The sequence below is a fragment of the Panthera onca genome, chromosome C1 (assembly GCF_046562875.1).
Source record: "Panthera onca isolate mPanOnc1 chromosome C1, mPanOnc1 haplotype 2, whole genome shotgun sequence".
In the NCBI taxonomy this organism is placed as follows: Eukaryota; Metazoa; Chordata; class Mammalia; order Carnivora; family Felidae; genus Panthera; species Panthera onca.
The window spans coordinates 27,446,429-27,462,787 of record NC_138346.1 but is presented as its reverse complement, the minus strand read 5'-3'; the positions used below and the strand labels follow the sequence as shown (position 1 = coordinate 27,462,787).

The window sequence follows — 16,359 nt, the reverse complement described above, 5'->3', positions numbered from 1 at the left end:
CATTTTGGCCACTCTGACTGGCATGAGGTGATATCTGAGTGTGGTTTTGATTTGTATTTCCCTGATAAGGAGCGACGTTGAGCATCTTTTCATGTGCCTGTTGGCCATCCAGATGTCTTCTTTAGAGAAGTGTCTATTCATGTTTTCTGCCCATTTCTTCACTGGGTTATTTGTTTTTCAGGTGTGGAGTTTGGTGAGCTCTTTATAGAGTTTGGATACTAGCCCTTTGTCCGATATGTCATTTGCAAATATCTTTTCCCATTCTGTTGGTTGCCTTTTAGTTTTGTTGGTTGTTTCCTTTGCTGTGCAGAAGCTTTTTGTCTTCATAAGGTCCCAGTAATTCATTTTTGCTTTTAATTCCCTTGCCTTTGGGGATGTGTCGAGTAAGAGATTGCTACCGCTGAGGTCAGAGAGGTCTTTTCCTGCTTTCTCCTCTAGGGTTTTGATGGTTTTCTGTCTCACATTCAGGTCCTTTATCCATTTTGAGTTTATTTTCGTGAATGGTGTGAGAAAGTGGTCTAGTTTCAACCTTCTGCATGTTGCTGTCCAGTTCTCCCAGCACCATTTGTTAAAGAGACTGTCTTTTTTCCATTGGATGTTCTTTCCTGCTTTGTCAAAGATGAGTTGGCCATACGTTTGTGGGTCTAGTTCTGGGGTTTCTATTCTATTCCATTGGTCTATGTGTCTGTTTTTGTGCCAATACCATGCTGTCTTGCTGATTACAGCTTTGTAGTAGAGGCTAAAGTCTGGGATTGTGATGCCTCCTGCTTTGGTCTTCTTCTTCAAAATTACTTTGGCTATTCGGGGCCTTTTGTGGTTCCATATGAATTTTAGGATTGCTTGTTCTGGTTTCGAGAAGAATGCTGGTGCAATTTTGATTGGGATTGCATTGAATGTGTAGATAGCTTTGGGTAGTATTGACATTTTAACAATATTTATTCTTCCAATCCATGAGCAGGGAATGTCTTTCCATTTCTTTATATCTTCTTCAATTTCCTTCATAAGCTTTCTATAGTTGTCAGCATACAGATCTTTTACATCTTTGGTTAGGTTTATTGCTAGGTATTTTATGCTTCTTGGTGCAATTGTGAATGGCATCAGTTTCTTTATTTGTCTTTCTGTTGCTTCATTATGAGTGTATAAGAATGCAACTGATTCTGTACATTGATTTTGTATCCTGCAACTTTGCTGAATTCATGTATCAGTTCTAGCAGAGTTTTGGTGGAGTCTATCGGATTTTCCATGTATAGTGTCATGTCATCTGCAAAAAGTGAAAGCTTGACTTCATCTTTGCCAATTTTGATGCCTTTGATTTCCTTTTGTTGTCTGATTGCTGATGCTAGAACTTCCAACACTATGTTAAACAACAGTGGTGAGAGTGGGCATCCCTGTCGTGTTCCTGATCTCAGGGAGAAAGCTCTCAGTTTTTCCCCATTGAGGATGATATTAGCTGTGGGCTTTCATAAATGGCTTTTATGATGTTTAAGTATGTTCCTTCTGTCCCGACTTTCTTGAAGGTTTTTATTAAGAAAGGATGCTGAATTTTGTCAAAGGCCTTTTCTGCATTGATTGACAGGATCATATGGTTCTTATCTTTTCTTTTATTAATGTGATGTATCACATTGATTGATTTGCAAATGTTGAACCAGCCCTGCATCCCGGGAATGAATCCCACTTGATCATGGTGAATAATTCTTTTTATATGCTAAAACAGCACTGTTTTTATAGAAATTGACCTTTTGGCATTAAAATTTATATAGAAATGCAAAAAACTAGATGATTCAAAAGAATTTTGAAAATTTTGAAAGAATAATAACATTGTACGACTTGCAATACTTGATTTCAAGGCTAATTGTAAAGCTAGAACAGTACTTTTTTAAGATTTATTTATTTCTGAAAGAGAGAGAGCACAAGCAGGGAGGGGGCTGAGGGGGGGAGCAGAATATCTGAATTGGGCTCTGCACTAACAGGAGTGAGCTTGATGTGGGGCTTGCATTCAGGAAACGTGAGATCAAGACCTGAGCTGAAGTTGGACGCTCAACCGACTGAGCCACTCAGGTTGACTTGCAATGCTTGACTTCAAGACTAACTGTAAAACTGTAACTGTGTTTTTGTTTGCAGACAATGAGGATGGGCAGGATTGTATTCAAGGCCCGAAGTTGTGGTTGTCCACTTTATTCATTTTTTTAAGTTTATTTATTCATTTTGAGAGAGAGTGTGTGTGCATGAGCTGGGGAGGGGCAGAGAGAGGGAGAGAGAGAATCCCAAGCAGGCTCCATGCTGACATCCCAGCACTCGGGGCTCCATCCCAGAGCCTGAGATCATGACCTGAGTGAAACCAAGAGTCAGATGCTTAATGGACTGAGTCACCCAGGCACCCCCGCATCTGTCTACTTGAGGCTCAGAGTTGATGCAGACTCAGGGGAATTCTGCCTGGAGTGAGGGAAGACAGAAGGAGCACCTTCCTTTTGGAATGTGGTTCTTATATCAAATAGCACGGAATTAACAGGAACTGAGAAACACTCAATAATTGGACTATGTGGGACTGAAGAGATAGTCTCAGTGAGCATCCGCAACTGTGTGCTAGGTCATAATTGTCAGCCGCTAACGCTGTAGCAGGATTCTTACTTTTCCTTCCATCCCTCATATCATTTCACAGTCTCCTAAGATGTCCTTCTTCTCACGCAGGCCATGTTCTGAGGAAAAGTCCTAACTCCTCCAACTTCCCTGCTACTTGGGTGTGCCCTCATACTTTCAACCTCATTGCAAGCGTCACAGAGTCATGGGGTGTAGCTGGGCGGAGGGAAGCAACACACGGAGCATGGGGTGTGACTTCAGAAGCCGGGCTTTCAGATTTTGCTCTGTTACAGTTTTTAATCTTCATAGCCTCTCATCATTAGGTTTCTCTCTTCCACATGAAAATTAAGAGAATTGGACCCAATGCCGAGAAAATCAACTCTAATGTTCTATGGTCTATGATTCTATGGATAATTGAAATGACACAACCAAATTATGGGTGCTATTTCATCAGCACTGTTGAAACTGTGCAAGCCACACCTCTCTATCTTGGCTGACCTTAAAAACACCTTGTTACAACTTGATATAGATGCTTGAAGCAATTCTGAGTTGCATCTTACCTCTCTTACAATAAAGTGCTGTTCTCTGATTAGAAAGATTCCATGGTAAAGAATCATCTGTTGTCTCAGTTGGTCATATCACTTTCAAAAGTATTTGAGGTGGTATTTTTAATGGCGACATTTCAAAGTCAACATTTTCTGTGCTAATTCATTATTCTTATATTTGTCTTCATATTCTTCACAGACTCTTCTTATTCATGATCTAATTGTATCCTCATATTAAACATGGCAGAGGGGTATGGCTAATATTTTTAATCCTCATTCATACACTGAGATTTAGATTAAGTGAAGGGACTCTGGATCATACATCTAGCTAAGTAGCATGTAAATAAAATCCATGAAGCCAAAGTGCGGGGGAGGGAGGCAAGGCAATCTTGTTTTATTCAATGCTGTTTCCACACTGCCTACAACAGTGCCTGACAGAGTAGGTTTTAGTAAACATTTGTTGAATGAATAAATGAATGTCTGAATCTGATTGATGACAGCCATTGCTCCCTTAGCGTTGACAAAAGTTGGTCTCTGTCCTCATGCTCCCCCCAATTTTTCTGTCCTTTCCGAATGCAACTGTTGTCAGGTTTGTGGAGGCAAGTGCAATGGGCCTTCTCCGTGGAGGGGTAACGGGAACCCACGCCTCACAGTGACAGAGGAAGGAAAGGAAGGCATTTATAGAGACTCCCCCATCTCCCCCCCCCAGGAGCAGAGAAGGTCCGCTGGGTGCCTCTGATCCGAGGGCGCTGGTCTCCCTTTGGCGGCGGAGCGGGAATTCTCTGGAGCCCGGTGTGGCCGGGGCTCGGCAGGCTCTGGGTGGCTGCCACTCCCGCGGTCCCCATCGGGCGGCGGGCTGGCTGCAGCAGGAGGCGGGACTGCCGCGCTCCCCGTTCCCGGACACTGCGGCGGGGGCACAGCCCCCCGGCCGAGCGGCCGCCGCAAGGTGAGGAGGGGCCGGGGCGGGGCGCCGGGCGCGGGGAGGCGGGGCCGGCGCGGGAAGGCGGGGCCAGGGCGGGGCGGCCGCTAGGGGAGCCCGGGCCAGGGCGGCGCTCAGACTGGGCCGGGCGCTCGGGCTGCGCGGGCTCTCGGCGGCCGCGGGGCAGCATCCTCCTCCTCCTCCTCCTTCTCCTCCACCTCCTCCTCCTCCTTCTCCTCCACCTCCTCCTCCTCCTCCCTCCTCGCGTCCTTTTCTTTCCTTCCGTTTCTTTCTCTTCTCCCTCCTCTCCTTCCCCTGCCCCGTCTCCCCTTTTTCTCCTTGTCCGGAGGGCCTTTAGTCCTCAGGTCCGTGAGCGCAGGCAGCAGCCAGGGCGGGTGCATCCAGATTCTGCGTCCAGGTAAGAGAGCTGTCGCCACCTCTGGTTCTGTATTCGGTGCCCTTCCTTCCTCCGCCCAGCTTTCTGCTAGAGGGAGCCTCAGCTCGGAAACGGGTGGGACTGGAGAAGGGGCTGGGCTGTCTTGTCCTCTCTGCCTTGGAAGCCGGCACAGGTTGGTTGCCTATCCCGTCTCCCACCTGGCGGAAGCTTCAGGCCCGGCCTCTCCAGGTGTCACCACTGAGCACGGGAATGGGCGCTGCGCCTGGGCTCTAGATTTGTAGAGTGTGTGACCTTGTCAGGTACCACTTTGAAACCCGGGGAACTTACGTCGGGTTAGGATATCCATATTGAGAGCTAATATTACCTGAGCTGTAGAAAGACGAGGAGTGGGTTATACAAAGGTAATGGAGGTGGGGGGGGGGGGGTGTGTGTGTGTGTGTGTGTGGAGAATTCGAGGTAGAGAATTTTTTTGTCCATCTAGCTGCAGAGAACTGCATACTGACGAATGAGTGAGTTAGAGAAGCCTTGTCAATTTGAAATCATTTTCCTTGTAATTCTTCCAAAAACAGCTGGAAGAAAAAATTGATAAGAATAATTTTAGGCAAATGAGAAATCTATGATCGTGTTGAAGGGCGGGACACGAAAAAAAAAATGTCTGGATGAGCCTGAGCGTTTACACAATATTTCTGTTTCAAACGATAGGGGTGAGAAAGCTGCACCTACAGTCCATCTATTCTTTTTATTTTTAAAGGCTTCTGGGGACCCGCATTGCCAATTGCCCTCCTTCCCCAATGTAGTCTTTTGTTTAAGGGTGGAAATTTAAAGGAGTGTATGAAAGGAGTGGGGAGGTGTTGTGTTTGGGTGTGTGGAGGGGAGGGGAGGGGAGGGGAGAGTAAAGCAGATGGGGTCAGAAAAAAAGCATCTTTGGAAAACTGGAATTGATATTATATTGCTTGGCGTCAGGGCTTAAGGATTTTTGTCAGAAAATAAAAAGCTTTCATTAGCAACAAGCCCATTTATCACAATTACTGTGTGCCATCTGCTGTAAGCCCTTAGCACAATGATTCCAGGATACAGACCTTTAAAACTGACACAATGTGAAGGGTTTTTGTTTCAATGCATACACATACATACTCACGATGCGTGCACTTGTGCACATCACACACACGCTTACACATATGTAATACACTATATACAGAATATATACAGAAGAGAGTAACTGCTTAAAAGACAAATCTTTTAAAATTTATCTTTGAGGGTTTGGGGCTTATGGTGTGAATGAAATCTGTAGTGCAAAACAAAAAAAATATTCTCAGGTGATATATAATTTTGAATGTGAGGCAGAAGGATTAATGGATGTTGGCAGGAACTAACTCAGATATTAAAGGTGTAATTTATTTAGAAATGGTTGGTCCGGGAGAGGAAATGACTGCAAACTGAAATTGAGGTTTGCAGCCGCAGTGAGGCGATGGAGAACAAAGCCTTTTATGTGAGCCACATTATGCAAAATGTCCCATGCTTGAACTTCAGGTACCAGCCCAGTGTAAAGCATAGCTTTGTCACTCTGTCATTTCACTGTGGGCAAATATATATATATATATATATATATATATATATATATATATATATATATTTGGCAATGGAAATAGATTAAACAAATAAAACCCCTTTAGAGTGCCCAAGAGGAAGATTACAGCCTTTCACCTGAATGTGACACAGAACACCCATTTAACTGGGCATGTTTAATAGGTATGTTTAGGTAGAAATCTTTATGAATTTGTACATCCTAGGTGTTTCAGTCAACCCTCTCCCCTTCATGCACAAAGCATCGTCCCTCCAAGAAAAGGTAAATTGCATTTTTTCTTTCAATAAAGAATATTTATTTGTGTGTGTGTGTGTGTGTGTGTTTTAACATTGATTTTCTGGTGATTTTATTTGATTATCATAGGTTTATATCTGTATGTATGATTTGTATATTATCAGAGCTATGGTGCCTTTAAGATTGTTGGCACAGGCTGTTTATCTGTTCATGATTTGTTTGATTTTAATTTGTAGCATTTCACAGTTTGCTGTCATATTATTTAATTTACAAAAGTTTTTAAAAATTTTACACATAAGTAGAAAATTGTCTAATATGCATCTGGAGATCTTAGTAATTTAAAAATTGATCTTCCTTTAAGCATTGTTTTGATTACCTTAATTTCTTTTTTTAAATTTTTTTGAATGTTTATTTATTTTTGAGAGAGACAGAGACGGAGTGTGAACGGGGGAGGGGCAGAGAGAAAGGGAGACAGAATCCGGAGCAGCCTCCAGGCTCTGAGCAAGCTGTCAGCACAGAGACTGACATGGGGCTTGAACTCACAAACTGCAAGATTATGACCTGAGCTGAAGTCGGACACTTAACCAACTGAGCCACCCAGGTGCCCCATTACCTTAGTTTTCATTTCGTTTCTCTCCTATTTTCCCCCCTCTTTCTTGTCAAGTAACCTGTTTCTTTCTGGTTGTCAGGGCTGCTTTCAGCTTCTAGTTGTGTCTAGACTACCAAAAGCAGAGATAGTTCTCTCAGGAATTTTGAGTGTAGGAATTGTTCATTCTCTGCAGCAACTCTCCCTCAGGATGACCTGTTTACAGCACCTTCTCAGGGAGGAGAAAGAGAAAGAATGTGCTGAGAGAGCATGACCCAGTGAAACAGCCATTACCTCATCGTAGTAGCTACTTCAGATTCATTGAGAGAGCAGACATCCTCTCAGTGGAAACCAAACACTGGAGCACACCCATCTCTAGGCAGAAGCCCTCCTCTTCCCATAGCAGCCTCTACTGATTTTGCTTTGCTGAGGTTAAAGAGATGTTTTCTCTTTTAAGTATTTCAGAGATCTTGAACTTGGATGAAAATATGCAGCCAGAAATGAAACTTGGCACAGAATCTGAGCCTGAAGGAACTATTTCATTCCTTTACCGCTTTTGGCTTAAATCAATTTGCAAATTTTCTAAACATTGGAAGGGAAAAGGAAGAAAAATATTTGTTACTGTATTTTTTGCATGTTTTCTTATGACACACATATTTTGTGTTGAATTTTACTAGCAACTGGATAATAGACTGGAGCGCTATGCTGTTTGAGAACTATAGCTGCATTATTGGAGTTGAAAATTAAATAGTTATTATGTTTGATTAGATGTATACATGACAGTGTGTACTTTCCTGAATTATTCATCAATATCCATAGGAGGCAGACCGTATGAAACCAATTGGGCGAGTTCAATTTTCAAGTTGATTATTCTGATTCATGAAGTCTTTTCAATGCTGAATTTCTTTGTGACAAATTAAGATAAGAATCTGAAATAAGAGTTATAGTAGATGACAACAGCACCCCAGGTCAATACTGTATTTCCTAATGCTAAAAGTAGTCATTAGGTAAGTCATTACTAGATGCGTGAACCTGAAGATAACATTCTGAAGCTGTCATAAGCTCTTTTGTCTCTTGATACATGAGTTAAAGATGCTGTTAAGGTCTGCAAGTCACATCTGATTCTTTCAGATATATCAGTTCTTTTTGCTACTTTAATTCTCTCAATGCTTTTATTATCATCATCGTCTTGATCTATTCAGTGTACGCCTCTTATAGAGGCGGCAGTATTTTGATCATTTCACCAATTCTCTCCTCCCTTCACACCATTTTAATCTCACATCTGAATGTTAGACTTCTCTATTACTATTACTACTATTCTCTCATAGTATTGCTTTCAGTACAAATTAACTTTTAGGAGAACATTTATTCCTATTTACTTATTACACATCTATTAAGTTTCTACGAGATGCAAAGTATCATACGGGAGGCTATGTAATGAGATACCAAAAAAAAGGAAGACATAGTCCTTGGCTTTAAGAAACTTACAAATAAACTGAGGGTTGGTGGGGGGTGGGGTGGGGGGGAAGTGGGTGATGGGCATTGAGAAGGGCACCTGTTGGGATGAGCACTGGGTATTGTATGGAAACCAATTTGACAGTAAATTTCATATAAAAATATAAATAAAAATAAAAAAGAGGAAAGAAACTTACAAATAAAGTTGGAAGGATTTGTTTCTTTTATAAGAGGTGACATTCAAATGAGTAGCTGTTGTATTACAGATATGACAGAGTGCAAGGGACTGCAATGTCCCAGCATCTCAAAGACAAGCTATTATGCATCACTTATATAAATGCCTTAATGTAGACGTACCTTCTTTATTCCATATATATTTTTTGAATTGGAGAATGACAAAACATAACTGTGTGTGTGTGTGTGTGTGTGTGTGTGTGTGTGTGTGTGTACATATACATACCTACATAATGGAAATAGTAATAGCCCCTCAAATACTTCCATCAGTCAGCTGTAGAAAGTCATGTCATTAAATACTGTACAGCACATGAAAATTCAAATTCAGAGTTTTTTGGATATTCTCAAGGAATTATCTGTCCCAGGAATTGATTCCAGGCCTCAAAAGCGGTTAAAGAACTATGAAGTCAGAAGTGGTAGACAGAGGACCAAAATCAAGGGAAAGGGTCTATGGGAAAGTTTGGGTGGGTGGGTGGGAGTAGAGGAGATGAGGAATGAAAGCAAATTCTCAGTTGTTAATAGTTGTCCATTCAGGATGGAGAAGAGCCTGTGTCTAAGTGGGTGGGGAAGGAAGAAGTCCTTTTTTTCTACCTCCTCATAATATTTTGTTCATAATCCTCCCTTTCATTACTTTGAACTAAGGCCATAGGTGTTTCCTTATAAAATTTATAAAGGATGCTTATTGGAAGCGATTCTGTAGTGAATCAAAATTTTAAAAGAATGTGAGCACGATTAGTTGACGTTTTATGCAAAACGCTTTGAATCTAATCTTTGAACTTTATCTTTCCTGTTCAAGAGAAACAAGCTTTCCTTTGAGTGATAGTATTTTAACTGTGATATTTTTACTTATACATTTGAGGGAAATTCTGTGAGAATTTAGACAGACTAAAGAGCCCAGGATTTCCTCTTACAGTTGGTTAACTTGTACTGTGGCTTTGGGGAAAGTTGAAAACAATTTACTTCCATTAAAACACACCAGAAGTGGCAAAAATCTTTTTTTTTTTTTTAATTTTGCTTTTTTGTTATGTTAACAATCCTTTAGAGAAAACAATTTCTGGGGTGCCTGGGTGGCTCAGTCGGTTAAGCGGCCGACTTCGGCTCAGGTCATGATCTCACGGTCCGTGAGTTCGAGCCCCGCGTCGGGCTCTGTGCTGACAGCTCAGAGCCTGGAGCCTGCTTCAGATTCTGTGTCTCCATCTCTCTCTGACCCTCCCCTGTTCATGCTATCTCTCCCTGTCTCAAAAATAAATAAATGTTAAAAAAAAAATTAAAAATAAAAAAGAGAAAATAATTTCACTTAGAAGATCACACAGCTTGACTTTGCCCTTCTTTCTTTTCTTTGCTCCTTCCTTTCAATTTGTGCAAAAATCATTGATCATTAGAAAGGTGCCAATACTATTTTTATTAAAATTTATTTTCCATTACACCTATATTTCTCATTTAACATGCAGTTTTTATGCTACATTCTCCTCCTCCTTAGCATTCCATCCCTATCTTGGCTCTTTCTTTGATCCTACCTTTTATTTCCTAGCCTTGAATAATCTTTTCCTTGTATACCAGTGTTTGCTCATGTTCCCTTCCTCTAGAAGGCCTTTGTGAATCTGGAAGAAAAGTTACTACCTTGTTTCTTCCCATGATTGGAACCAAGTTTCCCCAGGTTCTCTTATCTTAAACATAAATGCTCATTCCAACTGTGTCCTCACCAGCCTTCTTTAAATTAATTTTTTAAAAAATCTGCAGGTAATGGTACATCTAAATGAGTAATTGTTTTCAAAATGAAAAATTTGGTTAACCAACTGCTATTTTTGTCATTTTGTTCACCTGAAGCCAAGTAAAATGGTTCAGCTATTTTTATAAATTAAATCGACTAGTAAAGTCAATCCATTATCTTCATTTTATGCTGCTTAACTAACTCCACAGATATACACCTAATACTTTGAGTACTAGCTAGTCAATGACTATTCTGAAAATGCTGAACCAAATTAATTCAGTTTCATATAAAATATTTCTGATTAAATTGCTCTGAACAACATCATCATTAGCCATCTTGAGTCCATTTCAAAATGATCATAAAACAGAGTGCCTGAATATCCATGAGGATATTTCATCAATTAATTGTCCAGGTCTATTACATATAAAGCAAACTCACAAGTAAATACACAAATTCTATTAATTTGAGGTCCGCTAATCATGCCAATATCAGCCTTTCACATTACTTTAAGTGTTAATGGCTTTATAGTTGGCTATGTTTTATTGCTGTAACAATTTTAACAGTACTGTGTTGTATTGTTAATGGACAGCAGTGAAATTCTATAATGAATTGATATGAAAAAGTGTTCTTAATTTTATTGGCTAGAAAGAATGATACAACATCGGTTGCACTGACATGAAAGCAATTAAGTAATGCTCAGCTTTGAAATTTCATTATTTGGGCATTGTGTCTTTCAAAATTGTAATTTAGTCTTTCCTTAAGCGTATAAATGCTTTTGGCAGAACAATATTTTAAACAATATGCTGCTCACTTTTTGTTGATGTTTGTATGAGATACCATATTCCTTTGGCCCTTTTTAAAAACAAGCAAAAAAGTTTAAGCGTTCAGTTATGCATTCTCTTTTTGTTAATGAGTACTGTATAGCTAGGAAAAGCTCTCATTAATTTACTGCACATATTTATCATTTATTGTTGAACAAAAATTTGCAATCTGTAGCATACAATTTCAGGGAACAATAATATGGAGTCATAGTACATGTAACAAGTTATGAACACATGAAATTTGTTTTCCTTCTGTTTCACAAAGGGCTTGCATGGTGTTGTGTGTGTATGTGTGTGTGTGAGATAATCTAAGACAGCCTATTATAACTATGCCATTTTTTGTAGTTGAAATAAATTATTTCACAATCAGTTGATTTAGAGAAAATTAAAATTTTACTATGATGTTCCACGTGAGAACTTTTGGTATTAAATACATTTTTAGAGGCAAAACAATGATATGGGTGTTCATTAATGAAATTAAATTGTATTAATTTCAACCTATTTGTATACTTTTCTGTTTAGAGATAATAGTCCAGATTCCATTGTCCATTATTGAAATCAAATGATAAGGCTAAATATTGTGCTCAAATAAAAATATCTGTTTTGATCAAGTCAAAATGTCCTAAAATGAAATATTGGCCACTTAAGTTTATCTTTTAAGAAGTTTAGGTGGCACTGCTTTTGCATGCAAAATGCAATTTATCTTCATTGCAACAGGAGAAGCTTGAGTTGATGGAACTTTAGAAATTTTACTGCCAAGAAAGCATTAAAACACTAAGCATCCTACTGAAAGCCAAATCTCTTCTAAAACAATAAAGTGAGTATGGTCTAGCATTATTTAAGTGGACTTTAGCCATTGTGTCTCAATCTAAAGCTTGCCTCATTCATAGATTACGTGATGGAAATTATTATAGACTACTGAGTGGCCTTTGGTGAAATTGAGATTTTGTGGGTTTTTGTTTTTTTTTAAGTTCTCTATTTCAGACTCAGTCACCAGTTCCATGATTTTTGTTCCTTTTGTTTTAAATAGGACTACATTATATGAGGGTGGTCACTATCAAAATTAGAACTTATGAAAACTGCACAACTCTGGATAATGTCACAGCCCTATATCAGCCCCTTCTTAAAAACTACATGGGGGTATGTGATAAGAATCCAAATGTTCATTAAAAAGCTGATATTGAAAATGTGTAAACTGAGGGGTGCCTGGGTAGCTCAGTTGGTTAAGTGTCTGACTTCAGCTCAGGTCATGATCTTGTGGTCCATGAGTTTGAACCCCACGTTGGGCTCTGTGCTGATGTCTCAGAGCCTGGAGCCTGCTTCGGGTTCTGTGTCTCCCTCTCTGTCCCTTCCCCATTTACGCTCTGTCTCTCTCTGTGTCTCAAAAATGAATAAATGTTAAAAAAAATTTTTTTAATTAAAAAAAAAGAAAATGAGTTAACTGATTTTTGGTTTTTAATAAAATATTTTCCTGGGGTGTCTGGGTGGCATAGCCAGTTAAACATCTAGCTCTTGATTTTGGCTCAGGTCATGCTCTCATGGTTTGTGAGATTGAGCCCCACGTCAGGCTCTGTGTCAACAGTGGGGAGCCTGCTTGGGATTCTGTCTCTCTCCCACTCTCTCTTTCTCTTTCTCTCTCAAAAATAAATAAATATTTTTTAAAAATAAAATATTTTCCTTTTGCTTCTAATTTATTTGTACTGTAAATAACAGAGTAGCTCTTCATAACCCTATTAATTAGTAGCTTCGAAGGATTATGTGCTTACGTACCTGGAAACATAAGATGACATTAATGTATTCTTTAGTTTTATGCCTCTGCCCCATTGCAGAAAGGACATTAGTTCTTAAGGCTTGCTAATTATACATGAACTAGATGATGTTTGAAGGGGAAGAGGGACTGCCGAGAGAAAATGATGTGAACCTTTGACATACATGTGAATAAACCGGTACACAGAGCTGTTAAGTGACTTACCCAAGGTCCTGAGGAGCAGAGCCAGGCCTAAAACCATCATTATGGCTTCAACTCAGAGCTTGTTAAGGGTGCCAGTGAAGAACCATTCCACTCTGACTTTCTGTTTCCAATTCTGATTATATTGTTGTTTTCTGAGCTGAGGGGTTTAGGTGAAGTGACAATCATACCTGCCCAACTTTGTGATCCTACTGTGACTTTCTCATGGATATCAAAGAGGGAGGGACTTGGAATTCTAAGGCCATTCCAACCAGCTCCATGCCAGCCACACTTCAGAAATTGTTAAGACTAAACCTGATCCAGGAAACACTGACTGGGCTCCTGCCCAGGGCCATTCCTGTGGTTTGGATCTCTTAAAACAGAAGTTTAAACTCTCTGGGGATGTGTGCCCAGACTCAAGGTACTTGGAAAGCCAAGGAGCTTTTCTCTGAGCTTGAACTATCCATACTGATGCTTCTAGATTGATGGAGTCTGTGTTTAAACTTGGGTGTATGTACAAGGGGAATTCAACAAAAATAGCCAGATTGAAACTTTTTTCTGACCTATAGCAACATGAAATTTTCTCAAAAATAGCTTTCCTTTTGTGTTTCCCCCATCTTTAATATTTTTAGCTAGGAGGAAGTGAGCTAGAAAGGCTGTGGGCCTCTGTGTCTGTGCCTGTTTCCCTCTTTCTTACTCTCGTATGTCCTCCTGTTTCTCTGTCTCCAGTGCTCCATCCCTCTTGGATTTTACTTCTTCCAAGGAGACAGCAAATTAAATAAGAATTAGGTGTTGCTATGGTTACTGTGTTCAGTAGAGCTTCACCTGCACCCACATTGCTTAGGCGTTGTAGAGTCTTGAGTTGACAAATATTTGAAAGGCATGAAAAGCATCTTGGAAGAAAGAAATTAAGCAGAAGCCATGCTTAAATATTTAAAGAGGAACATATTCCTAGTCACTGAAAACTGAAACGATATCACTACCTAGGGAATGAAGGAATTCTAGTGTTACCCTTCTGTTAGAGAATGTTATATAGCAGGTCCTGTTTATCTAGATGAACATGTTTAATCGCCCATCAGAATCGGAGTGACTTTTATCAGTGAGTAGATGTAACAGAATTCCTTAAAATATTTTCCATGTACATTTGTGAAAGACTGTGTTGTGCATATTGTCTTTCTCTGGGATGTTTTTATTTTGAGCCATAAATACAGGAAAAGTTAACTGCACACCACGAATCTACACTTTATAAAGGCAAATTTTAAAAAATTAAGATATTCCTTGCTCTTCTTTGTTGTGGTTTATTGAATTTGATAATCTGAAAATCTAAATGATCTTTAAGAAATTAAAATGGTATTCTTCCTTGGGAAGGATTCATTCTCTGTCTTTTTTCCACTTAAATATCAGGCTAGTGAGCCGTACATTTCTAGTGTCATCGTCCGTAAATCATTCATTATTTATTTAACAAAAGGTTATTGGATCCCTAGTATACATCAGAATTTTTCTGAATGTGTAGGAAATTTGGACATAGCATACAAATCCCCGCCTTTATGTAGCTTATAGTCTAATAACAGGAGACAGAAACTAATAAATAAGTAAGTGAATGAACATTTGAAGCATGAAGAAATGCTATAAGAAAGAGGAAACAAAAGCATATAATAACGCTTATTTGGGATGGGATAGGCTGCCTTTATAGACTCAAGTAATGAGAAATAGCCATGGGAATGTGGGCGGGCAAGAATTTTCAAGCTGTGGGGACAGCATAAACAACAGCCTTGAAACAGGAAGAAGCCTGGCGTATTGGAGAAACAAATACAAGGCCAATGGCACTGGAATCTAACAAACACGATAAAGGGTTGGAGAGGAAATCGGGGCAGAAGGCAGGTGCCAGGCCACATAGGTCCTCTTGATGAGGGGTTTAACTTTTATGTGACTTGCAGTGCTTTCTGATTTTTAAGGTAGTAGAAGCAGAATTTTTTGAGAACCTCATAAAAGCTTCCAAAGATTAATTATATTATCTAAGTCCCTATGGACAAATCTGTATCTTATTCACTAATGTGTTAAATCACAAGAGAGAAATAATTTAGAAAATCAAAAATCAATGGTGGGGGTAAAATTAGACATGTGTTAACCTGGTCTAATATAACAGTTTAAACATAGGTAACCCTTGAGGTGATGGGTGGCTCAGTCAGTTAAGCATCCGACTTCGGTTCAGGTAATTATTTGGCAATTCATGAGTTCGAGCCCAGCATCGGGCTCTGTGCTGACAGCTCAGAGCCTGGAGCCTGCTTCAGATTCTGTGTCTCCCCCTCTCTCTGCCCCTCCCCTGCTCGCACTCTCTCTCACTCTCTCAAAAATAAATAAACATTAAAAATTAAAAAATAAATAAATAAACATAGTAACCCAAATTGTGTCATTTTCTTTAGGTGTTGGAAAATTATGTGTATAAGTAATTTTAACCTCTTGTAGCCTTTTTGCACCCCAAACTAACCTTTAAAAAGTAAATCCAAACAGAAAAGTACAAGTATGTATATGAGAAAAGTCCCCCAAATCATTTTAGTTTCAATACGGATTTGTTCTTTGGCTATTTCCCCACAGCAGCTTTATTGTAAACAAGTCCAGGTGCCAAGCAACAACCAACATTGTACTGAAATTTCTCAATAAATTAAATAACAGAACAACACATATTTTGCTTCACATATTTTGCACATATTATTAAGGCAATAGCTTAAATCTGAGAATTTATAAGTGAGCTGATCCAATTTCCTGATGATATTGAATCACCTGTGTGATTAATGATCATGCATATATTATACTAAAATATTTAATATACTTTTCATATATTTGTAGATCTAATGTGATGCTCTATTGAGCTTAGCATTAAACACAGTTTGCCAGACATTTGATTGATTTTACCTCTGGCATACTGCAAGGCTGTTAACGTTTTCTCTAGGCATTCCTCAGTAGAAAAGAGAATTATTATTTTTTATTCCTTCATGTAATGTTATTTTCCAGACATTTCAATATGCCACATAATGTAGGAGAAATTATTATTTTTATTTTATAAGGAAGAATTGAATTAATGTTGATTTTTCTTCAAGCTTCTTTTCTTGACTCCATTTTGTTTTGTTTTTAGGATTAATTAAATCATAATGTTAATTGGTTTTATGTGGAACCATTAGATAGAGTGATATATCTATTTCCCAGATTTGCGGTTACTCAACTTAAATATTAAAAGTATGAATAACAAACCAAGAAATAATTCTGATATATATTAAATCAAATAGTATTCTTAGAATTTTATTCAAATGTGGGCTTCTTAATATTGAGATATCACTAAGCATCAAATA

The 16,359-nt window shown here is 39.1% G+C and overlaps 1 protein-coding gene across 33 annotated transcripts in view; it reads left to right on the top strand.

Annotated features, from left to right (window-relative positions):
• The first annotated feature begins 4,169 nt into the window (after positions 1–4,169).
• MAP2 (microtubule associated protein 2) overlaps positions 4,170–16,359 on the top strand; it is a 281,795-nt gene continuing 269,605 nt past the window's right edge. For 12 of the 33 annotated variants that reach the window (XM_060623326.3, XM_060623324.3, XM_060623343.3 and 9 more), the window contains exon 1: positions 4,171–4,459. The gene's annotated coding sequence lies outside the window, so the exon portion shown is untranslated. Of the gene's footprint in view, positions 4,460–16,359 lie in introns of all 33 variants that reach the window. The other 21 variants (XM_060623311.3, XM_060623309.3, XM_060623317.3 and 18 more) reach the window with 6 other exon arrangements.